This window comes from Porites lutea, chromosome 11 (assembly GCF_958299795.1).
Source record: "Porites lutea chromosome 11, jaPorLute2.1, whole genome shotgun sequence".
Taxonomy (NCBI): domain Eukaryota; kingdom Metazoa; phylum Cnidaria; class Anthozoa; order Scleractinia; family Poritidae; genus Porites; species Porites lutea.
Genome location: NC_133211.1, coordinates 23,147,990 through 23,165,903, shown reverse-complemented (window position 1 = coordinate 23,165,903; position 17,914 = coordinate 23,147,990).

Genomic DNA, 17,914 nt, shown 5'->3' with positions numbered 1-17,914 from the left:
AGCCCGCTGAAACTAGACCTAGACCCAATTTTCCTGAGTCGAGAGTTGCTTTTCCAAGGTACAATCAGCTATAAAGCTAAACACCGACGAAACAATATAATATTAATGGCTGGCACAGATCGAATATTTTGGCGAAACCGCAGTTCAACCACGCGATCACATACCTGTCAACACCATGCGGAAATCACACACTTTCGCGGCATTGATAAGACTATCCACAACCACGCATAATCTTCTCACGTTTAACATAAGCGAAATATCATCGAAAAACTGGGAAAAGCTCAGCCTATTGCCAGACAAACACCTCTGGACTTTTTTCTTACACTCGTCTTATTCGAGTTGCCGGACTGTAGAGTCACACGGTCGGCCGATCACCTTAGCCTTGTTTTCACACCAGAAAAAAAAAAAACTTCAAGTCTTGGCCCGGGTCAAAGTTCACCTGCAATTTTGCTCTCACCTAATTCATTTGACTCCTAAGAGCCTGTTCCCGAGGCCAAAGACTTAGTGGTCACCTTAGAAAAGCGAACAATATCGTACCTTTCTGTCTCAGCCCGGATCAGGGTGATTGATCCATTTAGCCAAATGAAACGAGAATATAATACGACATTGGACGATGCAGACTCTGCGAATCGTAATAACTTTGTCCCATCTCAGAGCTTTACATGATGTTCTCCGGGAAACTTTTCTCAAGGTGACCAATATATAAAATTAAACTGCTAAACGGCATCGAAACCAGCTTTAGGTGCGCTCTGATTTCAAATAACTGTCACTTGTGTTAAAGAAAGAATTGTGGGTGGGGAAAAAATAGGGAGGGGGGGGGATAAGATAGTAATTCTGTCTACATCCACCTCTACACAAATCCCTAACCACAAAACAAGCAAAAACAAAAACGACATAAGCAAACAACACAGTAAACAAGCTATTACACAAGGGAAGTTGAGAACAATTACAAAATGTTTGCTAACCCGGTTTACATAACTCCAGGTAGATATACAATCAATTCGCCCTTTCCATACGCCTCGCTAGTAGTCGAGGAGAGATGTTTTACGCCGGTTTTTTGTGGATTTAATTAACTTTTTGAGTGGATTAAATTAATCCTGATGACGTCATACATCTCATTAAGATAGGATGATGTCATAGTTTATTTTCAGTAGGCAAGGAGCAAGTAACGTCAGAATACCCTAGGGGTTGACGTCAATCCGGTTTTTTGTGGGTTTAATTAACTTTTTGAGTGGCACCAATTCCTGTTGATGACGTCATACATCTCATTAAGATAGGATGATGTCATAGTTTATTTTCAGTAGGCAAGGAGCAAGTAACGTCAGAATACCCTAGGGGTTGACGTCAATCCGGTTTTTTGTGGGTTTAATTAACTTTTTGAGTGGCACCAATTCCTGTTGATGACTTCATACATCTCATTAAGATAGGATGATGTCATAGTTTATTTTTTAGCTGGCAAGGAGCACGTGACGTCACAATACCCAGGGGGTGAAGTCATCAAAAAATGTTGAGATAATATTCTATAAATAGAAAAGCTATTTGCTATAGTCTTCTGATTGGATATTGTAGAAACTGTTATGTGTTCAAAATAAAAGCGGGCAAACTTTGAACGTGTTATCTTTGCAGATAATACTAAATGAAAAATCTTTACTCATCAAATTATTTTCACTAAAAATCGATTATAAGCAAAACCAAGACACAGAGGTCAACTGAAAAAGCTTTACTTCAAAAGAAGGAAAAAGGAGGTTAGGTGAATGCGAAATCGTACTAGCTTTTCGGGCAAAACATGAAAACGAGGTCGAAGCGCAACGAAGCGAAAAACTGCCTATTAAGCAAAAAGGTCAATCTTTGTTTACTTGACTCTGTAGAAAGTATTGCACAGGGTATAAAATTTCTATAGAAAACAACAGGTGGTTCTAAAGTAAACCCTAACTCTTTTGGTTCTTAAATAAAGTCCATTCTAGTAACTAATGAGTGGAACGTCTATTAAAAAAAGTAGGAGTAAGTGGTGCAATCGCCTAGCAACACATGTCTTGTTATTTAGCGCTAATCGGATATATAAACAAAACACACACACATACGCACAGAGGAGCTGAAAACTCTCTATTTCAATTTTGACTCACCATTGCAAAAGCGTTTTCTCTGTTCTATCTCGAGGAAATGACTAACTATTGAAGTCTCAGCGCTTGATGAACTTAAGGTCTTGTCAATTCACGCGCCGTTAGTCAGATAATTATGCGAGTTAACAAGCCCACAGTTGAATACAAATTGGCTCCACAGTAAAAACCCCAAGGGAGAAACTTGACTTACTATTACAAAAACACGAACAATATTAACAAGGATCAATTAAGACACGCGACAAATATATTGACAAGACACGAGATACAGTTTTAAAAACTTTATTGAAAACCAGTGACAAAAAGAGTCAAATACACAGCGATTTGAAAGGTATGGAAATTAATCATCTTCTTTGCCGATGGAGTACTTGTAAGGTCTTACTCGAAATTTCTTATGCCGAGCTCGTTTCCTCTGTTTGCCATGAGCATTATGATCATCCACATAATTTACAAATTGAATCCGACGCCTTTTACGCTTCGGGCCTTGTGATGGAGTTTCTACTGTGGGGGGAGGGGTCAGGAAAGCATAATTTAAGGGTAGTGCTGGGGTGGAGCTTTCTTTTTCAGGATTTTGTAAGATAGCCGCTTGTGTTAATTTAGGTGTTACGTTGAAGGGGTTAAGGGGAGTGGAGAATTCTGCCGTTGCTGTCGAAGAATCTTGTGTGCTTGATGTTGAGTCTGGAACAGTGCTGGTTATTTCTTCCTATCGTCGTTTTGTATTTAATTGTTCTTTAAAAGCCAGGTATCTGTTTTGCAACTGAAAGTATCTCTTAGCTTTTTCATCGTCCCGAAGATTGTTTCGAGAAAGCAAGTCATCCATGTTGCCCTGTATTTCTTGCATAGCTGGAAGAAGTGGGACCAGCGAAAGATTTTGCTGCTTTAGACATTTTAAAAGCTCTTGAGGAATATTTTCTTGAAACCCTACTTGGTTAAAACCTTCTTCACTGGGCAGGACGTTTGTTCACAGTCGAAAATTATCTTGGGTAGTAGTTTTCAGATCAATCAGCAGATAACCAAAAGGCCTTTTTACAGCCTCTTCGTACTGATTCAAAAAGAAATCAGTTTGCCCGGGATACATTTGCTTGGCAAGAGTCAAGATTTGCAATTTGTCTCGTGGATTCTTGAAAAGCACCAAATAATGGCTAGTTAGGCTTATGCTGCGACTTCCTTTCCCCTGGTGAAATAGATTCTGCACGATGTAAATCACGCTTAGATTGCGATGTTGAGAACTACGAGTAAAGAGGTTCACGATTCGCTTGTCTTTTCTGACGTCAATCATTTGATCATCAAACACGATCAAATTCCGTTTGTTCACATCAAAATAGGAATCCTGCTCCAAAGCCGTAGGAATTCCCTTGACAAATTCAATATGCTGCATGGCGACTAGCATTTCTGTATACGCAGGCTGCCATTGTGAATAACACCAAACAATCCCCTCCGGGGGAGGGTAAATTGTCTCTGAAGCTTGTTGCAATAGAGATCGAACCCAGGCCGTTTTTCCGGACCCGCTCATTCCGGCAATCATGGAAGTAAAAGGATGCTCGAATCGAAACCGCTGACATTTCTGTGAAAACGGAACTGTTTGAAATGGGATGAGGCCAACATTGCGGTGTTTAGACATCACGCGCCTTTGCATGCTATCCTTTCTACTAAATGATTTTTCGCAAACGGAACAGAACCAACTCATGCCAACTCCTCAGGAGCAGAATGTAGACTGAGAAAATGGTAGCGTGTTGCGCATTGATATAGTTTTGAAGGCTATAAAATTCTATAGTTTTCCTCCACCACCACCACCACATTTCTATTGTGTTCCTCCACCACCACCGCCACCACAAGTCTATTATTTTTCCTCCACCACTGCCACCACGTTTCTATTGTTTTCCTCCTTTACCACCGCCACCATCACATTTCTATTGTTTTCCCTACACTACCACCACCTCCGACACAACCACATTTTCATTGTTTTCTTCCGCCACCACCACCGCCAGCATATTTCCATTGTTTTTCTCCACCACCACCACTACCACCACCACATTTACTATTTTTTTCATCCACGACAGTCAATAAAAGACTGCAAACTACTATCATAACTTCAGTTTGTCGCAATGTCTCAAGTTGTCAAGAACAATCGTGGTTTTCTTCAACTCTTAGCTGTTTATCCAGCTCATCAGCGACAGTTTCTTTTACAGACAGCCAGTCCACAACAACTACATGCATTAGTCCAAGTCTTATACAATATCCTTTAGGAATACATTCTGATCCCCGAAGAAAATAAGCGGAACGTGTGGCCATATAAGGATGCTCTAGTAAACCTAGCAGAAGCAAATGTCCCTTACAAAACAAAGAAGCGAATCCTTGTACAAGAGGGTGATGGTTTTATTCAAGACCTATTGGTACCTGCTGTTACAAGCCTAGGATTTTTGATGCTATAAAAGAGGAAACAAAACTATAAGTTACTCATTTGAAGCTAAGTCTGTCGCGGGTACTCATCAAAATGAAGAAAAAGATAGACTTGGTTGAAGAAGAACACGAGAGTGAACTTGAAGAAAGCGAAAGTTCTGGTGATGAAAGCGAGGATGAAGAACCAAGAATAAAAGATGTTTTGAGTCATCTTTCCCAAGCAGTGTCGGAAAAGCATGCTTCTGATTTGCTGCATAGTATGGCCGCTTCCAAAGATATTCTTTTCTGGACTCTCAGCGGACAATTACTTCGAACTAAACGCACTATTCCCGTCACAAACATCGCCGAGCTAGTTAAGTATGTGTTACTCCCTCATAACAAGGAGGTTACCAAGCCTCGTGCGCTGAATACGTTTCTAGATGGACTTGCAGAGTTAGGAATCGATAAAGGTTTAATCAAGAACAAAAAGTTGTTAAGTGATTAATAGAAAAGGAAAAACCGGAATGTTTACAACTGTATCTCGTGTCCTGTCAATATATTTGTCGCGTGTTTTAATTGATCCTTGTTAATATTGTTTGTGTTTTTATAATAATAAGTCAAGTTTCTCCCTTGGGGTTTTTACTGTGGAGCCAATTTGTATTCAACTGTGGGCTTGTTAACGCGCATAATTATCTGACTAACGGCGCGTGAATTGACAAGACTTTAAGTTCATCAAGCGCTGAGACTTCAATAGTTAATCGTTTCCTTGAGATAGAACGGAGAAAACGCTTTTGTAATAGTGAGTCAAAATTGAAATAGAGAGTTTTCAGCTCCTCTGTGCGTATGTGTGTGTGTTTTGTTTATATATCCGATTAGCACTAAATAAAACATGTGTTGCTAGGCGATTGCACCACTTACTCCTACTTTTTTTTAAATAGACGTTCCACTCATTCGTTACTAGAATGGAGTTTATTTAAGAACCAAAAGAATTAGGGTTTACTTTAGAACCACCTGTTGTTTTCTATAAAATTTTATACCCTGTGCAATACTTTCTACAGAGTCAAGTAAACAAAGATTGACCTTTTTGCTTGATAGGCAGTTTTTCGCTTCGCTGCGCTTCGACCTCGTTTTCATGTTTTGCCCGAAAAGTTAGTACGATTTCGCATTCACCTAACCTCCTTTTTCCTTCTTTTGGAGTAAAGCTTTTTCAGTTGACCTCTGTGTTTTGGTTTTATTTATTATCGATTTTTAGTGAAAATAAATTAATTAGAAAAGATTTTTCATTTACTATTATCTGCAAAGATAACACGTTCAAAATTTGACCGCTTTTATTTTGAACACATAACAGTTTCTACAATATCCAGTCAGAAGACTATAGCAAATAGCTGATTATATAAAAAAAATCACTTTTCTATTTATAGAATATTACCTCAACATTTTTTTGATGACTTCACCCCCTGGGTATTGTGACGTCACGTGCTCCTTGCCAGCTAAAACATAAACTATGACATCATCCTATCTTAATGAGATGTATGGCGTCATCAGTAGTAATTTATGCCACTCAAAAAGTTAATTAAATCCACAAAAAACCGGCGTAAAACATCCCTCCTCCACTACTCTCGCTGTATACATACTTTCCGATAATACGGAGCAGTGAAATCCTCGACAAATAAAAATTTACCTCTACATTTGACTGAAACATCTTCCCGCTATTATACGGATTTACCGACATTCCCGACATCACGTACAATAATTGTTATTATTATTCGGACTCTCTATCGTTTTAACTAGCGACGGTAGCCACCTTTTTAAATCATTCCACATGCAGACACAATTGCAGTAAATCTTCCATCCTGACCTACCTTAAGTTTAATTTAAGAGAAGACAAGACAATAGTTATTCGGGTCTTCTACCGCCTGGTACATCAACTGTTTTCCAATAAGTAATTTAAAATTACAATCTTCTTTGTTATTATATTATGCATAACAAGTTGTTACAAATAGCGATGGTTACATACACAGACACATATTTGATCTCCTTTTTGTCTTCCTTTTCGTTTCTTATTTTAAAGCATTCGAATACGTGTGTCGCTATCAATTTTTGGGTTTCAGGTTTCTCGTTGAGGGGGATTTATAGTATTTATTAAAAACATGAATATTTCATTTTGCGGCATTTTGTTCACTCTGACTTATAAGATGTTCATTTTTCAAGTTACCTAATAGAACATTTCTTTTTTCCTAGTAAGCGGAGCATACAGTTACTAAGTGATATTCATCCTCCATTTCTAGTTTACACATTGGACATATTCTTTCTTCAGGTTTTTTTTATAAGGTCTTAAATATCGGCCCGTTTCTATGGCGAGTTTGTGGTCGCTGATAATCGCAGTTTTGTCAACGTTATTCTGTGGCGGGTATTAGTGACCTGGCGAAGGTAATCCTCACATTTGTAATTTTCGATTCTATAGTTATGAATTTTCGGTATGTTCTCATTTTGTTATTTTGGTCAGCATCTCTTCTTATGCCGTTATTTATTTCACTCATCCAGTGTTGGAGTTCTATATCCTTAAGCCTTTGCCTTATTGCGCCTACAATTCCTGTTGAATCCATGCATATAATGTGTTTTTATCCAAAATTCTCCCAGTCCTATCTAATATAATGTGCTTCTTATTTTTTTGCTGCAGAGAGCTTTATTTTCATTCCTTTTTATATTACCGTATGTTATTTGCGATAATTTATTGTCTTTTTTGATCAGAGATAACCAGAACTTAAAATTCCTACACTGAGCGTCAACTTTCATTGGGAACTTTCCCGTCTCAGTCCTGCACGCATTATTATTACAGTATTTACTTACACTTAGAAGCCATTTCAAGAATTTGTTCTATATCAATACGCCGATTCAGGAAAAAAACCGGAAGTTGCACGGAAGCGAGGCCTAAGGGCCCTCCGGCCTTCCCTTCGCGGCGCCCGGCGGTAAAAACAAATGGTTGTCCAAAACGTTTCAAGATGGAGCAAGTAAATATTGAAGTTGTCAAATTGACACCCGAGGAAAGAACGGGAGCTTAAAAATTGGCAGGTTAAAAGTAAACCAGTTAAAATTCTGGTAAAAATGCAGAAGAAAAAACCAAGGCGGTAACAAGAAAGTCCTTTACGAACGTTAAGTTCCTGGGGTTAAGTTTAAGGTGAAATGATTTTACAACTTTACAAACCGACCGAAAGATACCATAAATTCATTTGTTTGCTGACCCACAGAGTAAAGAACCTTGATGTTATGGCTGAAAATACAGATAAAGTTTATGATCCTCACCCAGGCAAAGGCTTCACCAGGAAATTTAAAAAGACCAGCTGGATACCGCGCCACAACAAGATAAGCTTCATAGCGGAGCTCTCGCGCGCAGCGGAGCACCATGGGTAAGAAAATGTGGTAAACTATCCATCCGAGAAAATTTGGTTATGACGTAGTGTACGCCCGCCCGCCCACTTGTACCACACTTCATGTAAGCCGATGTCAAATGTCACAATAGATCTTGCACAACTTGACTAGCCTCTTAGTTATGTAAGCCATCCGTATGAGTACGATTAGATTGACAGCTGTCAAAATCAGACATTCGCTGACAATTATCACATGACCATCTCGCGGGCTCAGATGAAAGACCAGTCGTTTTGCCCCTACATATAAGCTGATATAATATGTCACACTTACCAGTTCAACATAAAAACGAAACTACGCCTGGCGATTTGCAAGGCTGTCAGTCGTTTAAAGTTATATTGGCAAGCCAAATTAAGGTCAATTGACAGCTGTCAAAATGGGACATGTGCAGACCACTATCAAAAAACTAATAACGTGGGCTCAGGTTCGCTCAGGTACACGATCTCTCATTTTCCAATACATGCCGGACGCATATGTCTTACTAACACTCGTAGTCTGTTAATTCGAATATTGGCCATTCTAATGAAGGTTAATTGACAGCTGTCAAACTAGAGTATACGCTGACCATCATTACCTGAGTGTATCGCGGGCTCATTTTTCTATCCATGGAGGTCACATAGTGTTTAAAGTTTTGCGCTGATATTTTATTTGATCACGGGCTCAATTCGAAGCCCCATAGCTTAGAAAATCTATCCATCCAAGAAAATTTGGCAATCACGTGACCGTACACCGACCACCCGACCTTCCGTCCGTCCGCACCACAGGCATACCAATGTTTAATCTCACACTTTCTAGCTAGTTTGGGAGCCTGGAACCTGATATTGTACATCCATGTTTTGATTAATTGACAGCTGTCAGAATAATGTTCCTGCTGACCAGTATCGCCTGACCGTATCGCGGGCTCAGGTATCGACCCACTGAGTTCTAGTGCTTTTTTTGAAGGTATCCGCTGACAAGTTGCTACTTTTCAAATGAACGCAGACTCAAGTTCAATTTTTTTCAAAATGCATATGAAATAAGTCGTGTTCATGAGCCGCACTTTTAAAATGTTGATTTCGAACTGACCTCGGACGCGAAAATTCAATCGGCTTTTACATTTCCATGCAGGGAAGGCAATCGCTTTTGACTTTTCTCACTGTCACGCGTTGATCACGCTCTACATCCAATTTTTATGTTCTGATTGGTCAAAATTTGACAGGTGAGTTCATGCGGAAAATTTATGCAGCGTCTGGTAACTTGCTTACTGATAGCTGGAGCTGACAGAGTTTTGTGTCACCTTGTGATGTTTTAAACTGTCTTTTTCTACTTGGTGTACAAAATGAAATACAGCTGTTATCAAGATTATTCTGTAATTCATGGCTGGTTTGTTTATTGCGCTTTTCGTTGACAAATGCACCGCTTGTCAAAGTCATTGGAAATCCGATTTCGGATGGCATCGTTTTCAAAAATGAGCTTACTCACTTGCCCTTGCTTGAGGCATAAGAGGGTTGAAAAGTCCCAAGCGATTCTGGAACACTTGATGACCTTCAGAAGCAGAATCACGACTGGTAAGTCTGAGCAATTATTGTCTATGATGTTTTTTTTTTTTCGGTTTCCTGACGTCGAGCGTATGGTTTATGCGGCTTAAGTTTATACACGAGCAATGATCTAACCTACAATAGTATCAGGTTTAAAAAGCCTTTAGACATTTTTTGACCGCAAATTCACAGAAAAGGTTCCGGAGATTATTTAGTTATGATTTTGACTGTAAACAGAAAGCTCTGAGCGATTTTCTTGCCTCGCGTTCATCTTAAAAAAGAGCAAACACCGGGAAGCCCGCTTAAAACATAAAAATTAAATTTATAAGCTTATACTTACCTGACTCATGATTTTCAGAGACACTTTACTCTCAACACTTCTCTTCGTGAATGAAAATTATTGTCTCTGTACATGTTTCACCGAATTATATTTATTATATTGATTGTTAGTAGCCCCTCTCGCAATTTTTATCGCTGCACCGGTTGTTTCCTGTCGAACATGAACATCGCATACAGGAATACTCAAAACACCGCGCGTAAATTTCACTCGCTTTTAAAGATTACACATAACAAAACCATACACAGTTTAATAAATAAAGGGAAATAAATATAACAAAACAACTAAACATAACAATTAAACATAACAATTTCTCTATCATGTTGAAACGTAAATGGTAACTCTATTAATCGCACTGCAAATTTGGTGCCTGTGAAAAGTGAGAACCCGTCCGGCTGGCCGAAAAGTGATTTTGGGAATTTTTTTTATCGTTTTCATTAAAAGCTCATAAATATTACCCTACATATCACATAGGACCAGATTTTTCTAACTGAAAATTCTCGGCATTATAGAATACTCTTCATGAAAACGTTTTTTAATTCAATGCTATAATTTGTTGTGCAAAGGAAGCGCGTGCTTTGATCGTCGTGGATATTGAATGAGTGCAAATTCTCTTGCAAAATTGTGAAAAACTGCAGAATTGTAGGTTTAAATAGGGCAAAAAAGAACAAATTCTGTCCGAGGTCTGTATGATAAAAAAAGGGTCTCATAGTAGTTTACCTGAGAGGTGATGAGAAAAAGTATGTTTTAAAGACTGGTTTACACGCCACCAGATTCGTTGCCAAGATTTACTAGTAACCTAAACTTGTCGAATACAAAATATCCGGGCTGATTTTTTATTTTGGCCTCTCTTTTAGACCAAGGACTATCGTGGCGCGTGTTTATATTTCGGGGTTGTCCAATTATCCATAGTCTCTCAAACGGAGCAATGTTGGAGAGACTGGTGAATGCCACATTATGATGCAACAGCTAATGCAAATACAATACACGAATAGGTCTATTTGTTTTCCAGGCCTAATCTACGAGTGTGATCGACCATGATTACTACTTTTGGGTGTACAAATAAGACTATTTAATAACTCGATGTAAAATTTGTTTCACTCTTGGACTGTCAAATTATTTTTGTCTAAAACCACTTAGCCTTTGCCTCAAAAGTCAAATGAATGTGCCCTGATCTGTGGATTACAAGTTTATTGTTTGATTTAAATTATGAATTTATTAACGGGAGCTTCGCTTTTAGCCCTGGCTAAATCTATATATTATCGTGTCAATACTCAGAGTTGTTCCACTGACCGATACGCTAGATCAGCTTAAGGATTTCGGCAAAATTACTGAAAAAATCTATCTCTACGTATGCCACTGCGGAAATGTTGTACATGATCTTGATCATGAAGTATCTAAACCTGTTGATAACGACGTTGTTTACGTTAGGCCAGGGCTTTGTGTTGTGCCTCCTACAAAAAATATTGTCTCAAATATAAAGCACGTATGATTGTTAACCCAGTTGGAAACCCCAAACTTATGACTAGCCGCGTATGATTTATTATGTCCTGCTGGTAGGAGCGGCTGCAGTTGCCATGTCGTGGCAGTTAAATGGAAATTGGATGAAATGTCATGGAACAATGAAATGAAAAATCAATGGGACAATGACGTTCCTTGCACTTCTTAGCCAAGAAAATGGGGAATTCCAGGTAGACGAACAGTGGAACACTAGCGGTCAATCATGGCCTTAAAGCTCATTAAGCCAATCGAACGCATCATGCAGCCACACCAGGTCATAAGAGGAGGGGCATGTTGTCTACTTTTTATGATCCCTGTCCTTTGAAATTGAGAAAGTTAGACCCTTAGGCTGTTGAAAAATTCAAAGTGAACACTGTCAGAGTTAACAAGGAGGGGCGATGAATGGTCCATTAAAAGTTTTAACTGCTCGCAAAATTTTACCTTTACTCGATTTGCTCGCAAAATTTAAACGAGTGCTCGCTTGCTGGTGCTCCCCAAATTATTGCGTTGCTCGCAACCTCGCAAAGAAAATTTTTTATTTCTGCTCGTGCTCGCAAAAAAATCGCAGTGGTCGGCATGCTCGCGAATGCTCGCAAAGACCATTTGTCACCCCTACAAAGGTCTTCCCTTTTAAAAGATGAATCCCAATGCTTCTGATATAGTACTTGTGAATTCCCTAATTGAAATTGCTGCTAAAGGATCTGCTCTACAAATGCAAATGAAAGATCTGTTTCTTCTACAGACAATAGTACATATACTTCTGTTCTCCGACCAAATCCATGTTTAACAAATACCACAGTGTCTCAAGTCAATTTAACAAGCAAAGCCGACAATACAGACACTATGTAGTTGATGCGACCACAAATCAGTTTCAAGATCTGATGTGTCAAAAAAAATACAATCTTGTCTCACTGAGCCAATTGCACACAGTCAACAATACAGATACTGTATTTGACCTGAACTTGAAAACAAATCATTTGATTGATTAGCCTTTCAGCATGGATCAACAACAAATTGTTTCAGCAACAGGTACCTTTCATTATGGCATCATGGAAGGAGAAATTAGTACACCTTTAGAACTTTTTTGACCAACACATTTTCTAGAATTAGCATACCCAGGCTCAAGTTTGGCCAGATGTATGACCTCAAGTTAAGATAGTTTTTGTAAATCAAGCAAGTCGGTTTGGGTCATCGTTAGCACAGGTCTTTTATTGACTCTGATTCTACATGTGGAGAATCCCTTATTTTAATCTATCATGTCACACTCAGTGTAACAAATTAAATGTTTGCACACTAACTATATTAATTCAGGTGTGATATTATACCTTATATCCATTCCCTTCCCCCCAAAAGTAAAAATTTGAAGAATGTTTTTTCCAGGTGTATTTATGAATGGAAAACATCGTCAGTATTCAGTTGAGTGACATCTCTCACACTGCTATAATAAGATAGACGGGAAACGCTTGGTTCAATAATACTTCCAAAACGCTATACGTAAAGTAAAGTTTGAATTCATATCTCGAAACCCAGTGTTGACTAAGTGAATATCATCTGGGTTTTACAAAACGCGTTCCAGACCGAACGGGAAAACTTACTCCTTCTTCCTTGCTTTAGGAAGTTATTTTTTAAGGATTTCCACTTCTAAACGTTTCGCTTCTGCAAATTGTTCGGTCGCTGGAAGACCTATAAATTAACAGCCTGTACTTTATCACTCAATAAAGATGCTTCTGACCTTTTTTTTTTTCTCATGGGATACTTTTCCTTATGTCTCCGTTATTCTTCAACATTTGATTTGGCTGAAGACCAAGCAGAAACAGTAAGGGATGCCTCCTATTGTTAAGTCGACCTTTCTATGTCCGGCGAGACTAATTTTGTAATCGTTTGGTACGAAATGCTCTTAACAACAATATTCCTTTTTCCCATCTTCTACTTGATTCAGGATCTGATGATACTTTTTTGGTATACAGGTGAGATCCGGCCAATTTTCACTTCGATTATTTTATGTGGGTGCAGCACTTGTCTTATTTTCATGTATTTTGCTGACAAGAATCTTGTTGTTAAGTCGGAGGAGGGTCGAATGGGGTAAACCTACGCAACCTTAATAATAACAACCCCATTTAAATTCCATATCCTTATTAAAGCTATTGCACCAGGTTTAAATTTACTCCAACCAAAAGGAGACGTTCCTTATCTTTGGAGCAGCTGCAGTAAATAAATCTGTTTCCAAGAGTACGTTTGAGATTAGCAGAACGGTCTTACAACTCCCACATTACACCGAAGGTTGTGGCAAAAACATGGTGTAATGTTTATCAGGTGTATTGCTGTATTCACGCTCGGGTCTAACTAGGGCACAAAATAGCAACATTCTCGTATTTGAATCACGCATGTCCTCACAGACTCGCGGGTTAAGAAGGACAAGAGTCTTATTAGCTTTCGCGACGGTAAGTTTTTTATGTCTAGACCAGGACATATCGTTGGAGCACAGTAACGCCGAGGTCGGTGATGGAGGTTACACATTCGACCTGTTGTCCATCATGAGTGTACTCAGTCGCTAGGCTTCTGCTTGTTGTCATTTATGGTTGAATTTGTGACTATTCTCTTGTGTATCATCCGAAATTGTGGCTAGTGTAAATACTGTACATGGCCCCTTTTAAATGTTCTTAATAAATGAAATTCTCCTTGTACCTTGCTATCACGGACTCAGTAAATGGTAGTTGACTGCACTAAATTTTCTCGAACTAGTGCGCTCACGGCCATCATAATAGCGGAGCTCCACGCGCGCGCAGCCCCATAGCTAAGTAAATCTACCCATCCCAGAAAATTTGGTAATCACGTGACCGTACACCGCCCGCCCGTCCGTCTGCACCATAGGGAAACCAATGTTCAGTCTCACACTCTTTAACTAGGTTGGGAGCACAGGAAAACTGGTATTGCACACATATATTGCACATCAATGTTGTGATCAATTGGCAGCTGTCAAAACAGGGTATCTGCTGACCAGTATCACCTGACCGTATCGCGGGCTCAAGTGTCGAACCATCGAGGTCGGGTATTTTTTTTGAAGTTATCCGTTGACAAGTTACCAGTTTTCAAATGATCGAAGGCTTAAGTTTAATTTTTTCGTAGTTCTTATGAAATATGTTTTGTTTAAGTGCCGCACAATTAACATTTTGATTTCAAATTGACCTCACACGCAAAAATTCAGCTAGCTATTACAGGCAGGGAAGACAATTGCCTTTCTCACCATAGTCACGCGTTGGTCACGTTCTACGTCCAATTTTTATGCTCTGATTGGTCAAATTTTGACAGGTGAGTTCATGCGGAAAATTTATGCAGCATCTTGACACTTGTTTACTTTGACAGCTAAAGCTGACAGAGTTTTGTGTCAATTTGACGTTTTAACTGTCTTTTTTTCTACTGGATGTACAAAATGAAATTCTGCTGCCATCTAGAGTCTTCTGTTGTTCATGGCTAGTTTGTTTATTGGGTTTTTGGTTGAGAAATACGTCGCTTGCCAAAATGGGAAATCCGATTTCGGATGGCATCGTTTTCGTTTTTCACCTGCTTGATGCGTAAGAGGGTTGAAAAGTCTGAGGCGATTCTGGCCTTACTTGATAGCTTCCAGGAGATGCATCTTGAATGACAAGCCTGAGTAATTATTGTATTTGATGTTTGTTTTTTATATCTAATTTAGAATGTAGTTTATGCGGCTATTTAGTTTATGCACGTTTGTAAGATTTGAGACAATGATCTGACCGAATATCAGGTTTGATACTAGCTTACAGATCTTTAAAAAGCCTTTAGACATTTTCTCACCGCAAATAGAAAGAAAACGACTTGAAAAGGATGAAAAGCCTCTGGCACCCAGGATAGCCGTATATAACCGATAGCGGTTTCGCTAAAAGCCCACGCGTGCCTCGATCGTCCTGAATATTGAATGAGTGCAATTTACATTTTCAAAATCTTGTGAAATACTGCATTCTCTCCGAGGTCTGTATGATAAAAACAGCGCCTCATAATACTATTTCACCTCAGATGTGATGTATAAAAAGTATAAAAGGTTGGTTTACACGCCCCCAGATTTGTTCTCAAGATTTTGTAAAGCAAACTTGTCGAACGCAAAAAATTCGGCCTGATTTGTTTTCCAGGCCTAATATATTGTGATCAAGAGCCATTATGGCTCTTAAATGTGATCGAAGATGATTGCTACTTTTTGGGTGTACATATAAGGCTATCAATTCGATGTAAGATTTGATTCATCCTTGGACTGTTTGAAAATTAATTTCCTCTAAAATCACTTAGCCTTTCCCTCAAAAGTCACATGAATGTGCTCTAAAGTTAACTGATTTGTGGAATACAAGTTTATTGTTTGATTTAAATTACAAATTTATTAATGAAATCTTCGCTTTTAGCCCTGGCTAAATGTATATATTATATATATATATATATAAGCACTGACCTCTCTTGTTCTAATGACTGTGATGTCCCTTGCTATTTTGCACAAACGACTCAAGGCTCTCGCCCGTTACTATGTGTCGTCACACAGGCAAGCGGAGTGGGTCACGAAACGTAGTTCCAAAACAATAGTGTCCTCCCCCACCCCTCCCCCAGCACTGACTATATTCGAACTAGCGCCCCCGCCTCTGTCCTTTAGCTTTCTTAAATAACTGACAAATACAATCAAGGAGAGCCTTTTTCGGGCTTTTCACTGTTACCTTTACTATACCAATAGATCCTATTTCTCAAAGCATATGTTAATCAACTCACCTAATACAGTAAGTTCTACTTTGGCTTCTTGAACACCAAACAGATTTTCGGCGCGGCAGTTGATCACTCCCTCATCTTCAAAATGGACATCATCTATCTCAAATTTGTCAGCGGTAACCTTGTATCGAGTTTGGTTTTCATGGTTTTTATCTTGCAGGGTCCACGTGATCTTAGGTACTGGATTTCCAGACACAGAAATGCTAATTGACAGATTTCCACCTTCCCTAACAAAAATGAGTGGTGGTGGTTTGTTTACGAAACGAGGAGGAGCTGTTGGTAAAGCATAACATAATAAGATAAAAGACAAAATGCATTTATATAGCGCCATGCTCTACTAATTGTCCTTTGCGCTTTACAATACCATAACTCTTAATTAATTAAAAAAAAATACATTTTTCAATACAATTCAGGTTAATGATAAAAATTATAAATCAAGAGAATTCGTAAACAGATATGTCTTAAGCTTAGTTCTAAATACAGTAACTGACGATGATAGCCTGATGGCCAATGGTAACTTATTCCACAATTTCGGAGCAGCAACGGAGTATGCCCTATCACCATAGGTTTTTAATTTAGCCACGGGCTCGTCGAGCAAATGCTTGTTTGAAGATCGTAAAACGCGGCCCGAGTTCCTATACTTCAGCAAATGTTTGATATAGCTAGGTGCTTGACCGTTTAGAGCCTTATAAGTTAGTAACAATATCTTAAAAATAATTCTATAGCGCACCGGGAGCCATTGTAAACGCCTAAGAATCGGTGTAATATGATCATGCTTTCTCGACGCGATAACAAGGCGAGAGGCTGAATTCTGCGCAAGTTAAAGTCTATCAATCAGATACTTTGGAAGGCCATAGCACAGGGCATTACAGTAATCTAAACGCGAGGTTATGTAAGCGTGAACAATAGTCTTGGCAGTGTTATGGGATAAATATCGCCTAATCTTGGCAATACCGCAAATGCGGAAAAACGCGATCTTGCAAGTCATTTTAACCTGCTCACTAAAATCGAAATACTGATCAAATCCGACTCCTAGATTCCTAGCATGTTCACAGGGACCGATAAAATCATCTTCGATTTGGATGTGGTTGAGGGGAGTACGTGGTCGATATCTTGAACTAACAACTAAAAGTTCTGTCTTATCTTGATTCAGCTTATTAATAAGTTTATTTCACAGCATCCAGTCGCCAATATCCTTAACACACAGCTCAACTGTCTCCTTCACGCTGGACGTATGGTTAGGGCAGTTAGACGTAAACAAGAGATATAGCTGTGTATCATCTGCATACAGATGAAATGGTATGCCATGCTTTCTGGCTATATCACCCAATGGACTTGTGTAAAGTGAACACAGTCAAGGGCCTAACACGGATCCTTGCGGTACTCCGTATTGCAGATTTTTTAGTGCGGACAAATCAATACCATTAACAGAAACAAACTGCTTGCGTAACTGAAGATATGAACGAAACCAATTAAGAGCAGTGTCCCTAATGCCGAAACGATTCGCCAGTCTTGATACCAAGATCGTGTGATCGACAGTATCAAATGCAGCCAACTGATAAGTCAAGCAATAGTAGAATAACAGATGTGTTGTCGTTAACAGCTTGCAAAATGTTATTATGGACTCTGACAATTGCGTTTTCAGTAGTGTGATAACATCGTTATCCGCTGATTGAAATTCTTCTAGTAAACCCTCGTTATTACCATTAAGATGATCACATAATTGTGCTGCAACTGCTTTCTCCGTGACTTTAGATAGAAAATATATATTCGATACTGGCCGAAAATTTGAAAAGTTCTCAAGATCAGCTACGCTCTTTTTTAAACAATGTCTTAATCACGCCAACTTTGAATCTATCGGGTACTTGGCCAAA